The sequence below is a fragment of the Patiria miniata genome, unplaced genomic scaffold (assembly GCF_015706575.1).
Source record: "Patiria miniata isolate m_02_andy unplaced genomic scaffold, ASM1570657v1 HiC_scaffold_19, whole genome shotgun sequence".
Taxonomy (NCBI): domain Eukaryota; kingdom Metazoa; phylum Echinodermata; class Asteroidea; order Valvatida; family Asterinidae; genus Patiria; species Patiria miniata.
This window is the reverse complement of record NW_024037057.1, coordinates 10,401,523-10,424,838: the sequence shown is the minus strand read 5'-3', so window position 1 is coordinate 10,424,838 and position 23,316 is coordinate 10,401,523. Positions and strand designations below refer to the sequence as shown.

At 38.2% G+C, this 23,316-nt stretch overlaps 1 long non-coding RNA gene across 1 annotated transcript; it reads right to left on the bottom strand.

Moving 5' to 3' along the window:
• Positions 1–507: 507 nt before the first annotated feature.
• On the bottom strand, positions 508–7,680 carry LOC119725754. The gene is made up of 3 exons (XR_005270729.1): positions 7,369–7,680; positions 6,336–6,490; positions 508–567 (listed from the first exon to the last, which is right to left on the bottom strand). It is a non-coding gene; the product is annotated as an uncharacterized LOC119725754 (long non-coding RNA).
• Between the last annotated feature and the right edge of the window lie 15,636 nt (positions 7,681–23,316).

The window sequence follows — 23,316 nt, the reverse complement described above, 5'->3', positions numbered from 1 at the left end:
GATGCAGTCCTTCTCCTGGGCTGTATAGTGCTTCTCAAGGGAGCTCTGGTCTGAGTCTGTTCCATCCCTGTGAAGCACCAGCAAGGTAGTCATCGATGTACTTGATGCAGTCCTTCTCCTGGGCTGAATAGTGCTTCTCAAGGGAGCTCTGGTCTGAGTCTGTTCCATCCCTGTGAAGCACCAGCAAGGTAGTGATCGATGTACTTGATGCAGTCCTTCTCCTGGGCCGTATAGTGCTTCTCAAGGGAGCTCTGGTCTGAGTCCGTACCATCCCTGTGAAGCACCAGCAAGGTAGTGATGTACTTGAGGCAGTCCTTCTCCTGGGCCGTATAGTGCTTCTCAAGGGAGCTCTGGTCTGAGTCTGTTCCATCCCTGTGAAGCATCAGCAAGGTAGTGATGTACTTGGTGCGGTCCTTCTCCTAAGCCGTACAGTGCTTCTCAAGGGAGCTCTGGTCTGAGTCTGTTCTAGCCGTGAGAAGCAGTCCTTCTCCTGGGCCTTATAGTGCTTCTATAGTGCTTCTCAAGAGAGCTCTCTGATGTGAAGTGAGCTGGTAGATCTGCCATCACCTGGTCAAGAAATTTAAAAATTGTCAATTTGGGAAAAATGTTTGATACTGTAACAAAACAGGGGTATGTGACTAATATCATGTCTAGCCTCAGAAGCATCATGTCAGCCCGCGCGTTAAAGCGCGCGATACTGTGGGGCAACCAATCAGCATGCGCGTCCTGCATGTACACTAGGCTGATGGGCATGTCTGGCTATGAATTATGCAGGCGTGTACTGCGTGATTGAGTGCATGATAGCGCACGGCGACCAATCAGCAGCGTGCGTCCGGCATGGTCTGGGGCGATTGCCTCGTGGCCTGGCGTGGGATCGGGACTGCTGTGAGAGACTTCAATGAGTAAACTACTGGGAGAGACCGCGTTGTGAAACAAGCAATTATTGAGCAATCTCGTGAGCGTTTACTGAGTTACCCTGGTTGGACTGGAGCGGGAGAAAGCCCCAGCGCGCCTGGTGTGATCGGTCAGTAAAGCTGGACTTCGTTGTTTACATCCCCCTGTGCATTTTAAGGTCTTATCGGATAAGATTTGGGGTGGATTGTTGTTAAGAAGTCGGATATTTCAGATATATATACATGTAGGGCCTGAGTTAAGATAGTAGTGGGACTCGGAGTAAATCTGAAGGTTGGGGGAACAGTTAGGCTTAGTTCAGACTAAAGGATTGTCTTCCGTTGTTTGTGCCATTTGGCGTAGCTGCGGTACAGCTGCCCTGTGAGTCCGTTGGCTTGTTTTCCCATTGAGGAAATAGTGTAGCTAAGATTGTTCGGAAGGTCTGTCTGCCGTTGATCTATGCCCATTGGCGTGGCTGCGGTTGATGCAGACTTGGACAACTGAGAGCTCGCTTTTCCTGCTGGGGAACCCGCTTAATGTGACTTTGTGGAGGGAATTGCATGCCGTTGTCCTGTGCAACTTTGGCGTAGATACGGTTGATTGCGACCCCGTAAAGTCTGTGAACCCTGAGTTTCCCGAAGGTTTACTGGGTTAACGTCAGGGGACTATTATTATCATCGGGTGGGTTATAACGTTACTACACTACCCCGTGTGTGTAATTCGCTGGTCAAGCAAGTAGCAAGGACTGTGTTGTAGTGTACATGTATACATCTACTCTGTTATTGTAGACCTCATTAGAGTCATTTTGTGCAAAGTGAAAGAACACTAGCCCGTTATTTAAGTCAGTGGTGCAGACGACCACTTTATAAATTACATGTAGGAACCCCTAGAAGTATAGGTGAGGTATACCCAAGTGAGGTTTACCTTACGTGAATAACCCCGCTCAGCTGTGAATTATAATTGTGCAAGTTAATCATAAGGGAGTGCAGTTGACCCCTGTTGAACCAGATGTTTATAATTGTATAAGCTAAAGGGTGCAGTTGACCCAAGAGCTGTACGAAGGTTATAATTGTATAAGCTAATGACAAGGGGTGCAGTTGACCCCTCAGCTAAGAGCGAGGTTTACTAGTGCTTATTCTAACAACGAGGTTTACTAGTGTTCATTATCACAGCGAGGTTTACTAGTGCTTATTCTAACAGCGAGGTTTACTAGTGCTTATTCTAACAGCGAGGTTTACTAGTGTTCATTATCACAGCAAGGTTTACTAGTGCTTATTCTAACAGTAACAGCGTGGTTTACTAGTGTTCATTATCACAGCAAGGTTAACTAGTGATTGTTTTAAGAATGAGGTTTATCAGTGTTAATTCGAACACCGTCCGAGGTTTACCTGGATTCATCAGAACTGTGAGGTTTATCATTGTATAAATTATTGAATGGTGACGCATTGACATTATAATTGAAGTGTGCTAAAGGAATAAACTAACTGATTAACCCTAACCCCCTAGGCCCTTGTTGCTTACAACCATCCTCAATCCTCCAAAATCCTCCAAAATTTCTTCAATTCCGCCTAAATTTTTCAAAATTGTCAGACAGTCCTGCCTCAAAATGCATTCATCCTCAATCCTCCAAAATCCTCCTCATCCCAAAATTTTGCACTCGTGTTTAAATGAAGGATAACCAACGCCAAATCCTTCAAAATCATCAGACAGTCCTGCCTCAAAATGCATTCATCCTCAATCCTCCAAAATCCTCTTGTGCTTCATTCACCATTCATCCTCAATCCTCCAAAATCCTCATGTGCTTCAATCACCATTCATCCTCAATCCTCCAGAATCCTCATTTGATTCAATCACCATTCATCCTCAATCCTCTAGAATCCTCCAAAACCGCCAGGAGGATTTTGGAGGAGTGAGGTGGGTTAGGGTTAACGTCTTGGAATAACTGGTTACTGTGAAGCTTATGTAGTCCCGCTCTCTGTTGGATATATCTGAATAAGTTAGTCCCCTCTTCTGTCAATAAAGTCAAGTACTTAATCGCAGATCGGTGGTACATTTCCGCCAAACGAACAGCCCCTAGGCTTAGTCCGCCGTTCTTTAACTATATCCCCCCTTGCGTCAGGGTAACCGCTCATCCTTGTGCGAGGTTAATAAATATTTTTGTGGGTTAAGGCCAGGTCCAATTCCATCCTTCAATCAGGTCAGACTGTCGGGTCACCTAGTTATTCCCGCCACAAAGGGTGTAGGCCTATAGCTCGTTTCGCCACAATACTGATTGAGACATTTACTTGTATTCATTATTAGCTATCCTGCAAATTCGAGTGGAACAAGGTTAAAAAAAAATAGGTTAACCAGTTTGCGTCGGATAACGTGTATACAAACAAAGATTTTGCGGTATTCGTAGCGGATGACAGATGAACAAGCAATGATAGCTGAGTCCTATGCATACAGATCGTCAAATTGGTTCAGAGAACTCTTGGAGTTTTTAAGAATAAATTATTGTTTCACTGAAGAAGAAGTGTCTTTGCTCCCGTATTAGTCCCATCCTTGTAGATACATGTAGGATAGGATGCCTGGTTATACAGGTATCACAAGTGCTAAGTTCCCCCCAACATTATTCTTAATTAATGAAATAGAAATGATTTCAACAATATAACAAATGCAAATGACAGAGGACACTCTTCTGCCGATCTTGTGAGAAAATGATAGAAATCCAATCACGCATACCAACACGAAGCTCATTTGAATGAAAAAAGTGCCAATAAAAAAAGTCTCAGTACATAGCATTGCTCCAATGTACCGTACTGGTTTGAGTGATCCTGCAAGGCAGGGTAGACTTTCATTAATTAATAACTTTACCTTACAAAAGTTTCCTTGTTTAAAAGGATGTTTAACTAAACAAGACACAATCTTGGTAATCTAACAGATAATGACAGACCTTTTAATGCAAAGGTGACAAAGAAAATGCTGTGTAATCCTATTTCTTTTAGATTAGATACGAAAGGGATTAACATTCTATCTTTTAAAGCATGATCAAACCAGTACATTGGAGCAATGCTACTGCAACTTTTTTTATTGGCACTTTTTTCATTCAAATGAGCTTCCGTGTTGGTATGCGTGATTGGATTTCTATCATTTTCTCACAAGATCGGCAGGAGAGTGTCCTCTGTCATTTGCATTTGGGATATTGTTGAAATTGTGCTTTTCTATTTCATTAATTAAGAATAATGTTGGGGGGAACTTAGGACTTGTGATACCTGTATATCTTTGATACAAACAATCCGGGAAATATAAATTTATAGTGACTTGGCAATCATTACATCTTGCAAGGTGACAGAAGAATGTCCTGAATAGCGCCCTCTACTCCACCTCACCCGGCCGCAGCATTACATGACAAAAACAATGAAACAAGCCCATTGGTTTTAGTTTAAACATGCCTTAGACCTTACTCCATATTTTTTATACAATTTCCTTAAAACATAAGTAGTGACTATCAAAGGTTATTAATATCACTCAATCTGAAAATATAAAGAAAACAAAAATCCCCCACTTGCATTATTGTCCATTCAGCCATAAAAAATTGTTGTGCGTCAATTTTGATCCATTGAGTCAATTTCTTTTTTTCTTTAAAGTTTTCTGTAGCCACAACAGTGCCCTTTAGTGCTGCACCGCCTCAAATATTTAGCACTAAGGAGCACAAGGGCACCAAGGCAAATGATAGGGCACCAAGTCAAATGATGTAACACCATATGAGAACTCAAACAAACAAAGCAGTAGGCCTACCACTTTGCTATTTTTTTCCCAAGCTTGGATGGTACAGACAAAGAATATTTTTTTTAATGCATCACTACATCAATTCAAGAACTTTGGTCTGACCAGAGACCCATTATTATTTTTTTGTTGGCCAAACGGCCTGTGCTTAAAGGGAAAATACAACATTTGCAAACATCAAAAAATAAAACTACCAAATCATTTTGAAATACCTTGCTGGACTGTTAGTGAATGACAGTGTAAAGCATCCTGTAAAATCATGGCACCTGGTATACTGTCATTCTCAAGAAAAGTGGTATTTTTGTATCAATTTCCAACGCTGATCGGCCGATCAGCGTTGGAAACAACTGGCTTTTTTTTCAAATACTGGCCCCAATTGACCATCGCACTTGTTTGCAATCGATTACAAACCTATGAACGGGCACGAGCCAGCTAGACTGGTTCCCTGACCTTACAATTCCCCAATGTATGTAAACTGCTCTGTTTCTTCTTATATGGAGTCAGGGAACCAGACTACAGGAAAATGATCGTTTTTCTTGGTTTTTATAGCATTTTCGAAACCAAAACCTAAAAAAAGTCAGTGTAACTATATTTGCTATATATTTCTAACCCCCCAATTCCATCCATTTCTAAAAATTACAGCAAAAGCAAATGATGTATATTCCCTTTAATTCTGTCTCATGTTGGATGAATGCCCCGTACATGTAGAGTCCCCAATTTTTGGACTAGGCATGAACCAAGGACTCCTCAATTCATACTCCTAGAACTATGAGGCGCCACGTAGTGGAGCCTCATAGGCAGATTACCCCGCTAAACCGTTTGCTATACAAAACACCAACTTAGTACAAAAACGTCCATCCCAAGCAAGCATTTTCCCACAGAACCGCTGCACAGTTTGCCCCTAAACTCCGTAAAATACCTCATGACATACTCACGTTATGTGCACCAAACAAACATCAGTGGATTCTGTCGGTTTTTCGGCAAAAATGATGAAAAATATGCCCTTTCCGCACTGAGCCAACCTGACACTTGAAACGTGCACGCGCGCAGAATGATAGCAGTCGATTTTCGGTTCGATCCCTCAGAGCGCGTCGCAGGGGGTATGGTAGGAGCGAAACGATAATATGCGCATGCGTACAAGTTCAAGTACGTACCCCCCACGGCGCTCTCCGAGCGATCGCGATTGAACCGAAAATGACTGCGATCATTCTGCGCGTGTGCACGTTTCAAGTGTCAGGTTGGCTCAGTGCGGAAAAGGCATATTTTTCATCATTTTTGCCGAAAAACCGACAGAATCCACCGATGTTTGTTTGGTGCACATAACGTGAGTATGTCATGAGGTATTGTACGGAGTTTAGGGGCAAACTGTGCAGCGGTTCTGTGGGAAAATGCTTGCTTGGGATGGACGTTTTTGTACTTAGTTGGTGTTTTGTATAGCAAACAGTCATAGTGGGGTAATCTGCCTATGAGCCTCATCATAGTTCTAGGAGTACTCAATTCATACTAGGATAACTGAGATTACAACTTGAAATTAAAAGGAATCAAACCAAAGAAGCAGTAGGATCTGAACCAAAAACTTTTCAATTCATTCAAGGGTAACTAAGGCTACACCTTGGAACAAAAGAGGAATCGAACCAAGGTCAAACCCATGTACAGGACTCAAACTTGCTATTTACTTTAATCATCAATGATCTAAGTCAGCACAACTCCGTCAATGAGTGGAGGTTGATCCATGTCTCAATGGTGTGCTCGATTGATTGCCTCGTCCACTGCTTCGTTACCACCCAAATAACTCCCCAACCAAGAGAACTGGTTGGTTGATTTTTATCAGCTGTTGAGCAAAAAATAACAGTAATCAGTAATCATAGGAAAATGAGACATTTTCTGTCTTTGTGCAGTTCTCTCTTGAAGGCATTACTAGTGTTCAAAAATTACCAACATTCAAAAAGGTGTCATTACATTGAGAGAAGTCTGCTTTAGGTTGACAACATTTTTTAGCCACAAAAAAAAAATTGATTCGAATTTGATCAAAACAAAACAGGGGCCCTACACTATACATGATTGCCAAAATGATGATACTGAGTGATACTAACAACATAAATCTGGGACTGCATGCACTGAGAATTAACATTCCCAATTGTGTTAGGAAAATAACTTACAGCATTTTTTTCTTGACTCTCATTCGTGTCCAAAGACCTTTATACACACACACACACACCCAAGTTTACGTTACATACCAAGTGTGGACTTTCCATTGCTTTCGTGTAGTTGAGAAAAACCAGTGAAAAAACTCATTTTTCTTAAACTGTGATAACTCTTTCAACCCATTTTTTTTCTATGATTCCCTTTAGTGTTTCTCTTCATTCTGCTACGGATAAACCTAACCCAAAAATGCCTCTAAACCTGTTTTCCAGAAATGGGGAAACACTGTGTGGACTTGCCCAAGTCCGCACAGTGTCTCCTCTACCTGGTTTATGTGGACATCTTTTGTTCAGAAGTCCACACAGTGAATGTAATGCCTGTACACCCACACACACACACACAATCGCAGAAGTGTCGTCAGCTCAGGATGTAGCCCCACTAGTGTGGCCGTCGGTATGCTGCGCTGAACCTCTAGCGCAGCATACCGACGGCCACACTAGTGGGGCTACTCAGGATGCAACATTTTTTCCAGTAAGGCAAACACTGACATCAAGGGAATTTGTCTACCTTGGGAAAGTTGGTTGACTTCCCCCCTGCACCGTCGTCATGACATCCGAAATGATGCGATCGGCGATGACATTGGCTATGGCTCATCCAACAACAACATCGATGATCACCCCCACGTCATGCACGTGAAGGTTTGCTAGCTACACATGCCAGAGGTAAACGCGAGTTCATCCAAAGACTCCTCAATATTCCAAAGGAACGGAGAGACAGAGGTTGTACACCATGTCTGCAGTCCTATGAATATTAGAAATATGATAATGAAATAAGAGCATGAAACTGGAGTGGGAGGGTCTCAACCAAAGACCCATAATCACAAACACAAACTACATGTACACACCAAGCAAGACAGCTGCGTGTTTGGCAATTAAACTGTGTTTGGCGCCCTCAATATTGAGGGCGCCAAACACGTTTCATTGACTGCACCAAACCATTGTGTACACAGTCTGAGATCAATGGCATAAACCACCAAAGACATAAACGCAAAAAAAGCAAGCTGTGTAGAAAACATGTACCTGTGCTTCCCCAAGAGTGGATCCAGAACACAATTTTTTTGGGCTGGGCGAAAAAAAAATTGGTCCCACAAAAAGTGATTCCAAAAATTACGGCGTTTGGAATATACAACATTTGCAAACACCAAGTTTTTACGAAATACCTCACTAGGATCTTGGTTAATGACAGTCTAAAGCATCCTGTAAAATTATGGCACTTGGTGTGAAGTCATTTTCAAGAAAATTGTATTTTTGTATAAATTTCCAACGGTGGTCGGCCGACCACCGTTGGAAAACCTAACTATTTTTCAACTACTGCTCCAAATTTACCATTTTGTTCAGTCAAAATTTTGTTTGCTATTGGTTACATGTTCATGAACGGGTGCAGCCCAGCTAGACTGGTTCCCTGACCTAACAATTTTCCGGCATCTATAAATTGATCCATTTCATCTTTAGTGGAGTCAGGGAACCAGACTACTTGAACGTTTTTGTTTTCTTGGTTTTTTCAGCATTTTCGAACACAAAACTTCAAACATGTCTGTGTAACAATATTTGATCTATTATACTAACCCCTCAAATAGTTCATTTTTAAAAATAACAGCAAAAGCCAATGATGTACATTCCCTTTAAGGGCCCCGAAAAACTTTTGGATTCTAGATGCTCTTTGGTGCGATCTGAGGGAATTTCTGACCACTTTAGCCAACGCGTGTACTCAGTGCCTGCCTGCCTTAATTGCGACGTCACATAAAAACAAAAACAAAAATGTTTTCATTTTGAAAAAAAAAACACACTGTCGCGACACATAAAAAACCGCATGCACAGGGCGCGCCGCCATTTTGAATTTCGATGGCTTCAGACCTTTCAATCGGCCCCATAGAGTGATATTTACACGTGATAATTGTGTCACATATCGTGTTAAATAATGTATTTCTAAGAGTTAGTGTCTGGATCCGTGTGTGTTGTCCACTTAAAATCGCATCGTGTTTTACGCCATTTGAGCACACTACGTTGCTTTGTTTAAATAAATGTTATTGTTTGACGATTTTTCTTCAAATTAAAGAGAGTTATGTCATATTATCATATTGAACAAACACACTAAATGTCAACTTAATACAGCAAGTATTTCTTGAGTTATTGTCCGGAAAGTGTGTTGTTTATGTTCTGGGAAAGTTGACTTCAATTCACCTGGTATTTTAAGCGCTATTACAATCTACATTGCTTTGTCTACATTATTTTTTTTATTGTTTGACGATTCTTCTTTAAATTCAACAGAAATCGGTCACATACAATGTTTAGAAAGTGTATGAAATGTCAATTTAATGCAACAAATATTTTTTGAGTTATTGTCTGGAAACCGAGTGTGTGGTTTTATTCTGGGAAAGTTGACTTAAAAGTGCCTGGTATTTTACGCATTTAATACACTAAATTGCTTTGTTTACATTATTTTTGTTTGTTTGACAATTCTTGTTTAAATTAGACAGAGAGGGGTCACTTATCATCTTTAATGAGCGTATGGAATTTCACTTTCATTCAACAAATATTTCTTGAGTTATTGTTTGGAAACCAATTGTGTTGTTTTTGTTATAGTAAAGTTGACTTAAAATCGCCTAGTATTTTACGCTCTTAATACACAACATTGATTTTTTTTTTTTTTTTTTTTATTGTTTGAGGATTCATCTACAAATTAACAGACTTGTTTTATATATCACGTTTTATCAACATAAAAAACTGCAATTCAATGCAAAAAGTAATTGTTTGAGTTATTGCCTGGAAGCCAAGTGTGTTGTTTTCATTACAGTATAGTTGTTTTCAAATCGGCTGGTATTTTACACGTTTTACAATCCTACATTTCTTTCATAGGCGTCGCGAGGGGGGGGGGGGCAAGGGGGGCACTTGCTCCCACCCCCTGGAAAAGCAAAAAAGAAAAAAGAAAAAAAAAGAAAGAAAGTGAAAAAGAGGCACGAAGATAAAGTGGTGTAAATTTAATGAGTTGGGGGGGGGGGGCAAAATGTCCCTGTCCCCCTCTAAAACTGACAAATCGAGATTGTGTTGAGAAATACAAGCATTGTTTGGCAAAAAAGATTGTTTTGCCCCCCTCTAGAAAAAATCCTGGCGACGCCCATGATTTCTTTGTTTATATTATTTAAAGTGTTGGATGATATTCCTTCAAATTCAACAGAATGAGGTCAAATATCATGTTTAACAAGCGAATGATATGTCAATTTGATGCGACGAATGTTTCTTGATTTATTGTCTGGAAACTAAGTGTGTTGTTGTTGTTATAGTAAAGTTTACCAACAATCACCTGGTATTTTGCGCGCGCACTACACTAAATTGTGTTGTTTATTATTTTTTCATTTATAACGATTCGTCTACAAATTCAACAAACTTGTATCAAATATCACGTTTAATTGTAATTAACGAAATTGTAATTAAGTGCAAAAGGTATTTCTTGAGGTTTTGTCTGCAAACCAAGTATGTTGTTCTGCAATAGTAAAGTTGACTTAAATTCGCCTAGTATAGGTTTTCTCGGTCAATTTCGGCAAATGAGCAGCCAATTTAATTTTCGTGCGTTCGAATTGAAGCTATTTTGTCTCTCCAGTTGTTACTGCGCTTCAAATTCAGAATTCGGCCATTCAATTTCGTTTTGAGGCATTCAAATTCCTTTAGCACTGTGTTCAATTTAGCATATCGTCATTCTTTTTCGTGACACACAATCATCATTCAATTTAGCAAAGCTGGTTCGACTGGAGATTTTACTGATTTAATTTTTTTCAATTTCGTAAAGAGGCAATCAATTTCGCTTAAAGAGAATTCAAATAAGTACGACTAAAGAATTACGAATAAACAGATAAACTGTACTAGGCAACTGTTTCGTATCTTTACTTTAATTCAGGCAAACCTTGTTTTCTTTATTTGTGCTTCCAGTAGACTTTACATGGGGCCAATGAGGTTTTTTCTTCTTCTTTGTTTTCTTCTTCATTCTTTTTTTTTTGGGGGGGGGGGGATCTTTATTGGTTAACTGACCAAGACCTAATTTTGTATTGTGTTTGAATGGGGTGTTTCTTTATGTTTTTCCTGTTTTTTATTGTTTATGTTGTTTCTTCCTCAACCATCAATCTGTTGGCGTGCCAGACATCTTGGCATATATGTTTGGGTATGGTTGTACCACTGCATGCACTTCACTTGGGTGATGACATCGACGCTCTGGATGGCTGCTTGTTGAAGGAGATCGCACCTTCACTGCTGCATGTTCATTCCTGCTTGCTGGGCAGCCTGTCTGTCTCCGACACGTTGTTGCCACTCAGGTAACCCAAGGATGCGTTTAACTGCAGCCTTGAATGCAGAGTGTGCCATCTCCGTGCTGTTCAGGAATGGGGAGTAGGGAGGGAGGCGCTTCAGCCGTTATAACCTGTCTCGTCAATGAAGACTAGATTCGCCAAAACACCATGCTGCAGGAACCACTCACCATACTGGACGCGTTGATCAAGAACTTCAGGGGAATTTCTTGCATCAGGGACGTCCTCCACTAGTTTCAGTGTAATCATCATCCCTTCCAAGGCCCTGGCTATGGTGGCAGTAGAAACCTGGGGCTTCTCTGGCAGATGCTCACTCAAACTAGCCTTCATTTGTTGAAGTGTCAAGACGGGATTAGCGTCAAGGATGCCTTGCAGATGGTTTCGCACGTCATCATCCATCTTGCTGTGGGTTGCTCCTCCTCTTGCCAGCGTCTCTCGCCTTCCAGTCTTCAAATATGTTGCAACAATTGATCTGGCTGTGGACATGTTGATGTTCAAATTGACCGCAAGCTCAAGGTAGTCTTGCTCGTTTCCCTCGAAGGCCTCAATCAACCTTTCTCGATCTACCTGGGCCACTCTAGCGTAGCGACCACGAGCTGCCATTTTCTAGAAATATGCGTGTAAAACTGTAGCGAAAGCTCGTCTTCGAAGTACATCGGCAAAGTGACTCAAGTGCCAAAAAGTGAACCGTATTTATGCCTTCAACATTCTTAAGGAAACAAAAATTTAACAAAACGTTTTTTAGATTGCACAAATTCCAGAAATGACTGCCCAAAAATGAATTTGAATGACTAAACACACGCCTCAAAAAGCTCCTGCGAATTTGAATGCTGCTTTGTTGAATTGTTAAATTGCTTGATTATTTTGTTAAATCGAATGACGCAACAGTACATTTGACTGGTCATAAAACGAAATCGAATGATCCTTTTCAGTAGCATTTGATTTCGCGCGAAATAGAATAGCGTAGTGGTTAAATTGGCTGCTCATTTGCCGAAATTGACCGAGAAAACCTATATTTTACGCGCTTTACAATCTACACTGCTTTGTTCATAACTGTTTGACTATTCTTCTTCATGTCCGTAAATTTCGCCGTAATTTTACGGACTTTGCGTAATTGCAGATATTAATTATGCTTATTAGCATGATTACAATCAACCACATCGGCCCAAACACCTACACATTATAGTAATCCAAGTGTACCGTGTACACATGTCCAAACTCATGTTAATGGTCTGTTTATTTTACGAAACGAAAAAACTTTTCCGGAAATTTTGCTGCCAGCAAAAAAAGCGTTCCGTATTCCTGCAGTAAAATTTATTTAGTATATATTTACTTGCTTTTACAGTAAGACGTCGGTGGCAACTTAAGACGTCGGAGTGCGGTGAACAGTGTTTGTGCAGCACCCTCTTTTGTAAGAAATTGTTGCATGACGATAACATACGGAGTGTTCTTCGTACTGCAATTCCCTTAAATTGTATTACATTATTCTTCGGCGGTTTCCGTCAAGTTTCTAGAGTTTACAGGAAATGTCATTGCAATACAATGTTTTTATCTCGAGTTCCCAATTTCACAATAACTGTGTTGACATGACGAGAAAATACAGAGTGTCCTTCATACTGCAATTTCCTTTTGAGCCCCCCCCCCCCCCAAGAGGTTGTCATTTTTGTTGTTAGTCCCACGATTGGCTGGCGTCAAAATAGGCCGGCCCTAACAAATTTGTAAACCAAAATATTTTGTCGAAACGCGGTGAGCAGTGTTTGTGTAGCGCGCCCTCTTTTGTTCGAAATTCTTGCATGAGGATAAAATACGAAGTGTCCTTCATACTGCAATTTCCTTTAATTATATTACATTCCACCTTCGGAGGTTCGTGTCAATTTTCTAGATTTTCGTGTCAAATACCATTGCAAAACATTACATGAAATTTCAATGCAATACAATGTGTTCATCTTGAGTTCCCTTTTTGCACAATAACTGTGTTTACATCTCGAATGGCCAGACGTCGGAGCGTGGTGAGCAGTATTTGTGTAGCGCGCCCGCTCTTTGAAAAGAAATAATTGTTATAAAATCTTTTTAAAATACTCAGAACTCTTTAGTCCCACGATTTTGGCCTTGGGGATTATTAATGTGGTCTGTTTTCGAGTAGTTTAATAGGGGTGTAAGTGGCGCCACTAACGTCAAAATAGGCCGCCCCTAAAAAAAACAACCATTTTTTTATGCGGCCAAAAAATTTGGGCAAAATTTTTGAAAACAAAAACAAACAAAACTGTATTTTGTAAATAGACATATTTTGAGCCCCCCCCCCGCCCTAAAACCAAATCCTGGGTGCGTCACTGGTTAATATTATTTTAACTATTTGACGATTATTCTTGAAATTCAACAGTAAGGGGTCGTATATCATGTTTAATAAGTGGATTCAATGTCATTTTAGGGTACGGGATAAATCTTGAGTTATTGTCTGGAAATCAAGTTGGTTGTTAATGTTACAGAAAAGTTGACTTCAAATCACCTGGTAGTTTACGCGCTTAGCAATCCTACATTGCTCTGTTTGATATTATTTTAACTGTTGATCGATTCCTCTTCAAATTCAACAGAAAGGAGTCACATATCATGTTTATTAAGCGTGTGATATGTCAATTTAATGCGACGAATACTTCTTGATTCATTGTCTGGAAATAGTAAAGTTTACCGAAAATCGACTGGTATTTTTACCCGCTTATTTCACCACATTGCTTTGTTTATAATGTTTTTTTTTGATGACAATTTGTCTACAATTTCAACAGAATTGTATTAGATATCACGTTTTATCAATATACGAAATTGCAATTCATTGCAAAATGTATTTCTTGAGTTTTTGTCTGGAAACCAAGTACATGTATGTTGTTTTGTTATAGTAAAGTTCACTTGAATTCGCTTGGTATTTTACGTGCTTTATAATCTGCATTCCAGAATCGCCTTGTATTTTACGCGCTTAATACAGTACATTGCAATGTTTTATTATTTAACTATTCGACGATTCTTCTTCAAAATGTTCAAATTCAACAGAAAGGGGTCACAAATCATGTTTAATAAGCGTATGAAATATCAATTTAATGTAACGGATATATCTTGAGTTATTGTCTGTAAATCAAGGTTGTTGTTTATGTTACAGTAAAGTTGACTTAACTACTGGGAATGGGATCAGCCGTCAATTTCTTTTGTAATAAGCCACAATGAATCCTCAAACCCACTAAGCAACTTAAATTGACAAGAACCGTGGAAAAATTCAAACCCCCCAAAAATTGATTGCAAATTTAAGTCACATTGAATTGAAAAACGTAAAACACTATTTATAGAGACAATAATCCCCCACCCAAATAAATTGTATTGATATGAAAACTTGACAATAATTAGTCATGATGTACTGACACACACAAAAACCCCGACGGAAACCTGGGAAGAAACAATAAAAGACAATAAAACAATTGTTTGGACGCTCCGTACGTAGCTTTTGCTACCGTCGATTTCTTTCAAAAGAGGGCGTCCTACACAAACACTGGTCAGCACCTTTAAGATTTTTGTATAATGCAGATGACAATCTGCGAACAATAAAACATGTTTTTTAAGACATAATGACTGCAGAACACATCGCATTTAATGAAAATTGCGTCCTATTATTGTCCATTATATTTTACACAAGTTTGAAAATTGATGAAAGCCATTGCGGAATAAATTTAATATGATTTATAAAAATCATGAAAAATTCATAACGAAAGTCACTTTTTATTGAACAAAAATAAATCACTCTTTCTAGAGACAATTATTGCAAAATAGCTCATCGCTTTTTTGACACAGAAAGTAAGAAACTTGACAGGAACAGAAGAAGAATAAAATAATGTAATGTCATTTAATGACAATTTAGTGTTTTAATCGCAAAAAACAATTAATTGGGAATTAAAGTAACTTTATAATAATTGAATGAAAGTAACATGCTACCTATGGATACAATTACTCCAGAATAATAGATATTTGAACATATCAGTCGATAATTAGTCGTCACGTAATGACATAAAAAATACCTGGACGGAAACCTCGTCGGAAAAAAATACACGACAATAAAGCAAAAAGTGTCGACGCTATACAGGGTGTTTCAATAAAAAGGAAACCCAACTTTGAAGAACAAGTATGGACAGACTAAATGTTTACTGGCTGTGAAACCGCTTTCATATAAAAGCGTAATCTCTATGCTTTTCAATGATACCTTGTTTACATTTCCAGGGCCTTGCATCACTGAGCATCATTATCTTCAAAACTGGATGCAAAATTGCAGTTGGTTCACTTTCATGTCAAACACAATAGGCATGGTGTGCATGGGAATAAGTATTCAAGAAGATAACACGGGTGCATTAAAAGAAATAAAAAAACAAGTCGGGTTGGTTTCAAAACTGGATTTTGTTTGTCATTAATTCTCGTTTTGACCAAGCCACGTTCAAAACAATCTGCCATTTTCCCGAGAATTGACATTCAAGCCATTTCAAAGACATTTCCGTAACAATAGGCACACCGTACCCAGTGGTTTTTTTTTTTTATGAAAGTGAACCAAGTGCATTTTTGCATTCAGTTTTCAAGACAATGATGCTCAGTGATGCATGACTCAGAAAACCTAAACACGGTATCATTGAAAAGCATAGAGATTACGCTTTCAGATGATACCAGTTTTATAGCCAGTAAACATATCGTAAGTCCATACTCATTCTTTGAAATTGGGTTTCCTTTTTTGGAAACACCCTGTATACGTACACCATGATTGCTTCCTTCAATTTCTTGCAAAAAACGAAGACGTCCGTCAATGTGTGTCACGATGTACCCATTTGACAAAAATACCACACTCTCTGTGGAGATAATATTGCAGAATAACGCATCCCATATGATTAAAATTGCGTCGCATTACTGGCCGTGATATGTGACGCAACATGATTGAAAATTTAAGGGAATCTTGGGAAAATTTTATTCTTATATGATTGAAGAAAGCAGTATTTTTATCGTGAAAAAAACTTTGTTAATTGGAATTACTTTTGAAGGAAATTTTGTTGAATATTTAGTCGCAATGTAAAGATTTGAAGAAAAAAAATCGATTGAAATCTCGAACAAAAAATATCCACTCTTTGTTAATGGTTCCGATACCTAAAGGAAAGCGCGTTGAATTGAATTGAAATTTCGTCCAATAATTATTCATGATGTATAACAAAACAGTTTTGAAGAAAAAAAATGACAGGAACCTTAAAAAAAAAAAATGCCACAATAAAAACTACAACGTGTAAGCAAACTCCGTTTTTTGCTGTCATCTATTTCTTCCAACAGAGGGTGCACTACTAAGTGTAAAAAGGTCCCACTTTAGATCCATAATAATTATGTTGTTTTCCTATGGATTCAAACTGAAATTGTAGATGATGTACACGAGGAATTAACTTTTTGAGCGATTTTCTTCAGTTTTGTATATACGAGAAGGTAACATTTAAACGCCATCCAAAATAATACTCACTTTCAGAATTTGCTACAGTTGACTTGGCGTCCCCAAATGTCCATGCAGCGCTGGACACCAAGCTGAAGCCCGTGCTGGCTTAAAGCTTCTGAAGGAATGCAGAATCACCACTGGTGTCGTTGCAAATGATCTAGGACAATCCAGGAGGTGTGCAAAATAGTGTATTAATTGCGAAAAGTCCGATTCAAAGGAAAGTCACTTTTAATTGCAGAAAATGAATGAAGAAAACACATTCCAATATTTGATCATGATATTATAACATAAAAAGATTGTAACAAATTTACAGATACCGTGGTAAACCAAAAACATTGCGACAATAAAAACTAGACTATGTTCCCACCATCAATGTAATCGTAAATGCCGACCCTGACATGCCCATTTATGATCATAACAATTGAGCTCGAAATAGAAGAAAAACAATTCTCAGTCATAATCACAAAATGTGAACTGTTATTTTATGTCCCCGAGTTATGACAAACGAAAGAGTCCAAAATTACAAGAAGGAACTTACGGTCTGTACAGCAGGTTCGCCCTTTAGCAAAGGAAGTCTTAGTCAACACGACGAGGGTGACACTGCAATAGCTGTGAACTGAAGGCACGTGGCGTTTCTGTTGTTGTTGTCAAGCAGATGACAGGTTCGGTAATGAGCGTATTTGTATAGATTCTAAACACAAATCACCCACTAGAGCATTACAATGCAAATTCCTACTATTCACTGACCATGCCTGTAACTAACCTTCGACGTTTTGAAGTCTGAAAAGGATTTATTTTCTCGACTGTAATACCCTTAAAGCGTTGAGAAATTTGGTTTGTTTGGTTAGAGTGCCAAAAATAATATCTTGGGTAATTAATTCTGTACTGTTCCATTAATTTTTTTGGCGAAACTGCTTTAACTTTATAAACACTTCCCAACGGGTAATATTTTGGTTGAAATGCAGTACTTTGTTAGGATTTTGTTAGGACAGTCACTCTTCAAGCCCAATCTTCCCTGATCATTTATTTAGTCTCCCCAACAGAACTGTAAAAGTAACTACATTCGACTAAAAAGAAAGTCCCCACCTTAGAATTCTTCTTTGTTTAACCCTAAAGGGGCCGGGCGGAATCCGCCGCCTCGACTTTTTCTGCGATAGCCTTGAATTTCTTTCCGCCAAACAAACTGTTATGACTTTTTAGCCCCGAGCCTTGCGCATCTTTTGATACCAAAAACATAAAAATCGGACCACGGGTTGCCGTCCGGCGCTACTCGCCTTAAAAACTGAATTTCCCCATATTCGTCGTGTACACAGAGCAAAATTACCATTTGTGCATACGAATAATTAATTACCCATCAATCCAAAAACCCTTTGACCAATAGTTATGAAATTTCTTGGGTATGTTTATGATAAGTTGTTTTACAATTTTTCGTCGCTCGAAGGTCGAGTTTTTAGGGCGGGGGGGGGGGGGCAGAATCCACCAAACCCCCGGCTGAGAGGTGGTCAAACTAACCCGACCCTTTAGGGTTAAAGGAAATTATACAACCTTTGCTTTTGCTACAATTTTCAAGAATAAATGAATTCGGAGGATCATATTGTTACGGATGCTGCACAACTGAACAAAAAGAACAACCTCGTTTCCGAAGAACTACTCAAGAAATACAAAATGGATTAAATTGAAATTTGGTGCAATTAGTTTTCACGATGTGTAGCATATGTAGTTTGAATGGCGTGAGAAACCGTGGAGCTATAAATATAATATGATCGTAACAATCTAATGTTTTAAACGTTAAAAATCCATGTTGACTTCCATTAGGATTGTTCTTGTCGCAAATAAAACCCTATATTGTTACGGTCATAATATCTTGATTATTTTGACGTTTTTTAATGAAATTAAATCTTTTGATGTCAAACATCATGACAAGTGAGTGTGCGAAAATTCAGTTTAATGTAACGTGTATATCTTGAGTTGTTGGCCCCAAATCGAGTTTGGTGGTGGAGATCGAGACCACTATAATAGAGGGCGCGCCACATAAATAGTGGTCTCAACAACGCATCAACACAGTGGAGCTATAAATATAATATGATCGTAACAATCCAGTGTTTTAAACGTTAACAATCCATGTTGACTTCCATTAGGATTGTACTTGTCGCAAATAAAACCCTGTATTGTTACGATCATAATATCTTGATTATTTGACGTTTTTTTATGAAATTAAATCTTTTGATGTCAAACATTATGTAAAATGAGTGTGCGAAAATTCAGTTTAATTTAACGTGTATATCTTGAGTTGTTGGCCCCAAATCGAGTTTGGTGGTGGAGATCGAGACCATTATAATAGAGGGCGCGCCACATAAATAGTGGTCTCAACAACGCATCAACACAGATGCTGCACAACTGAACAAAAAGAACAACCTCGTTTCCGATGAACTACTCAAGAAATACAAAATGGATTAAATTGAAATTTGGTGCAATTAGTTTTCACGATGTGTAGCATAAGTAGTTTGAATGGCGTGAGAAACCGTGGAGCTATAAATATAATATGATCGTAACAATCTAGTGTTTTAAACGTAAAAAATCCATGTTGACTTCTATTAGGATTGTACTTGTTGCAAATAAAACCCTGTATTACACTCAGACACGAATACATGTACAATCAAAACATCATTAACCAATATATTTGATTTGCCGCAGCCTGAAATTAAATCTTTTGATGTCAAACATCATGACAAATGAGTGTGCGAAAATTTAGTTTAATGCAAAGTGTATTTCAAGAGTTGTTGGCCCCAAATCGAGTTTGATGGTGGAGATCGAGTCCACTATATTAGAGGGCGCGCCACATAAATAGTGGTCTCAACAACGCATCAACACAGATGCTGCACAACTGAACAAAAAGAACAACCTCGTTTCCGATGAACTACTCAAGAAATACAAAATGGATTAAATTGAAATTTGGTGAAATTAGTTTTCACGATGTGTAGCATAAGTAGTTTGAATGGCGTGAGAAACCGTGGTGCTATAAATATAATATGATCGTAACAATCTAGTGTTTGAAACGTTAAAAATCCATGTTGACTTCCATTAGGATTGTACTTGTCGCAAATAAAACCCTGTATTGTTACGGTCATCATTTCTTGATTATTTGACGTTTTTTTTATGAAATTAAATCTTTTGATGTCAAACATCATGACAAATGAGGGTGCAAAAATTCAGTTTAATGTAACGTGTATTTCTTGAATTATTTGCCCCCAATCTAGTTTAGTGGTGGAGATTGAGACCACTATAATGAGAGGGCGCGCCACATAAATAGTGGTCTCAACAACGCATCAACACAGATGCTGCACAACTGAACAAAAAGAACAACCTCGTTTCCGATGAACTACTAGCTCAAGAAATACAATATGGATTAAATCGAAATTTGGTGCAATTAGTTTTCACGATGTGTAGCATAAGTAGTTTGAATGGCGTGAGAAACCGTGGAGCTATAAATATAGTAATGATCGTAACAGTCTAGTGTTTTAAACGTTAAAAATCCATGTTGACTTCCATTAGGATTGTACTTGTCGCAAATAAAACCCTGTATTGTTACGATCATAATATCTTGATTATTTGACGTTTTTTTATGAAATTAAATCTTTTGATGTCAAACATTATGTAAAATGAGTGTGCGAAAATTCAGTTTAATGTAACGTGTATTTCTTGAATTGTTGGCCCCCAATCAAGTTTAGTGGTGGAGATCGAGACCACTATAATAAGAGGGCGCGCCACATAAATAGTGGTCTCAACAACGCATCAACACAGATGCTGCACAACTGAAAAAAAAGAACAACCTCGTTTCCGATGAACTACTCAAGAAATACAAAATGGATTAAATTGAAATTTGGTGCAATTAGTTTTCACGATGTGTAGCATCAGTAGTTTGAATGGCGTGAGAAACCGTGGATTTATAAATATAATATGATCGTAACAATCTAGTGTTTTAAACGTTAAAAATCCATTTGACTTCCATTAGGATTGCACTTGTCGCAAATAAAACCCTGTATTGTTACGGTCATAATGTCTTGATTATTTGACGTTTTTTTAATGAAATTAAATCTTTTGATGTCAAACATCATGATAAGTGAGTGTGCGAAAATTTAGTTTAATGTAAAGTGTATTTCAAGAGTTGTTGGCCCCAAATCGAGTTTGATAGTGGAGATCGAGACCACTATAATAGAGGGCGCGCCACATAAATAGTGGTCTCAACAACGCATCAACACAGATGCTGCACAACTGAAAAAAAAAGAACAACCTCGTTTCCGATGAACTACTCAAGAAATACAAAATGGATTAAATTGAAATTTGGTGCAATTAGTTTTCACGATGTGTAGCATAAGTAGTTTGAATGACGTGAGAAACAGTGGAGCTATTAATATAATATGATCGATCGTAACAATCTAGTGTTTTAAACGTTAAAAATCCATGTTGACTTCCAGTAGGATTGTACTTGTTGCAAATAAAACCCTGTATTGTTACGGTCATAATATTTTGATTATTTTGACATTTTTTTATGAAATAAAATCTTTTGATGTCAAACATCATGACAAATGAGTGTGCAAAAATTCAGTTCAATGTAACGTGTATTTCTTGAATTGTCGGCCCCCAATCTAGTTTGGTGGAGGAGATCGAGACCACTATAATGAGAGGGCGCGCCACATAAATAGTGGTCTCAACAACGCATCAACACGGATGCTGCACAACTGAACAAAAAGAACAACCTCGTTTCCGATGAACTACTCAAGAAATACAAAATGGATTAAATTGAAATTTGGTGCAATTAGTTTTCACGATGTGTAGCATAAGTAGTTTGAATGACGTGAGAAACCGTGGAGCTATAAATATAATAATGATCGTAACAATCTAGTGTTTGAAAAGCTGAAAATCCACGTTGACTTCCATTAGGATTGTATTTGTCGAGAATGAAACCCTGTATTGTTACGGTCATAATAGCTTGATTTTTTGACCTTTTCTTCTGAAATTAAATCTGTTCATGTCAAACATAATGACAATAGAAGGCGTGCCACATAACTAGTGGTCTCAACAACGCATCAACACGGATGCTGCAAAATTGAACAAAAAAGAACAAACTCGTTTCCGATGAAATACTCAAGAAATACGAAATGGATTCAATTGAAATTTCGTGCGATTACTTTTCACGATGTGTAGCAGAAGTCGTTTGAATGGCGTGAGAAACCGTGGAGCTCCTAATATAATATGATCGTAACAATCTAGTGTTTGAAAAGCTAGAAATCCAGGTTGACTTCCATTAGGATTGTATTTGTCGAGAATGAAACCCTGTATTGTTACGGTCATAATAGCTTGATTGTTTGACCTTTTCTTCTGAAATTAAATCTGTTCATGTCAAACATAATGACAAATGAGTGCACAAAAATTCATTTTAATATAACGTGTATTTCTTGAGTTTTTGCACCCACAACGAGTTTGATCTGTATTTTTCAAAATTGAATATTCAGTGATTTGTCATGATGACTGTGTTACATTATGAGATTTAATTCCATGAGAAACCATCGAACAATGAAAAAGAGTATACCCGAAACAAATACAGTATTTTAAACGTGAAAAATACTAACCAAATGAAAAATGAAAAGTCAACGTCTATGGAAAAATAATAATACACTCGTTGTTTGAGCAATAACCCGAGCTCACCAGGTCAAGCTATATTAAGTTGTAAGTTCAGCAAGTGATCGGTCTTGATGTCTTACACGAGGAGATAAAATTTCGTGAGAAACAGTCAAACCACTACAAAAATTAATTCGAGAAGGGGCGCGCTGAATAAAACTAGTGGTCTCGCACCGCCAAGACATTCATCCGCACGCCGTAGAATTTTTTTAAATTGTCCTTCAATAGAGGGCGCGCCACATAAATAGTGGCCTCAACAACGCATCAACACGGATGCTGCAAAATTGAACAAAAAAAGAACAAACTCGTTTCCGATGAACTACTCAAGAAATACGAAAAGGATTCAATTGAAATTTCGTGCAATTAGTTTTCACGATGTGTAGCAGAAGTCGTTTGAATGGCGTGAGAAACCGTATAGCTCTTAATATAATATGATCGTAACAATCTAGTGTTTGAAAAGCTAAAAATCCACGTTGACTTCCATTAGGATTGTATTTGTCGAGAAAGAAACCCTGTATTGTTACGGTCATAATAGCTTGATTGTTTGACCTTTTCTTCTGAAATTAAATCTGTTTATGTCAAACATAATGACAAATGAGTGCACAAAAATTTATTTTAATATAACGTGTATTTCTTGAGTTTTTGCCCCCAAAACGAGTTTGTTCTGTATTTTTCAAAATTGAATATTCAGTGATTTGTCATGATGACTGTGTTACATTATGAGATTTAATTCCATGAGAAACCATCAAACAATGAAAAAGAGTATACCCGAAACAAATACAGTATTTTAAACGTGAAAAATACTAACCAAATGAAAAATGAAAAGTCAACGTCTATGGAAAAATAATAATACACTCGTTGTTTGAGCAATAACCCGAGCTCACCAGGTCAAGCTATATTAAGTTGTAAGTTCAGCAAGTGATCGGTCTTGATGTCTTACACGAGGAGATAAAATTTCGTGAGAAACAGTCAAACCACTACAAAAATTAAT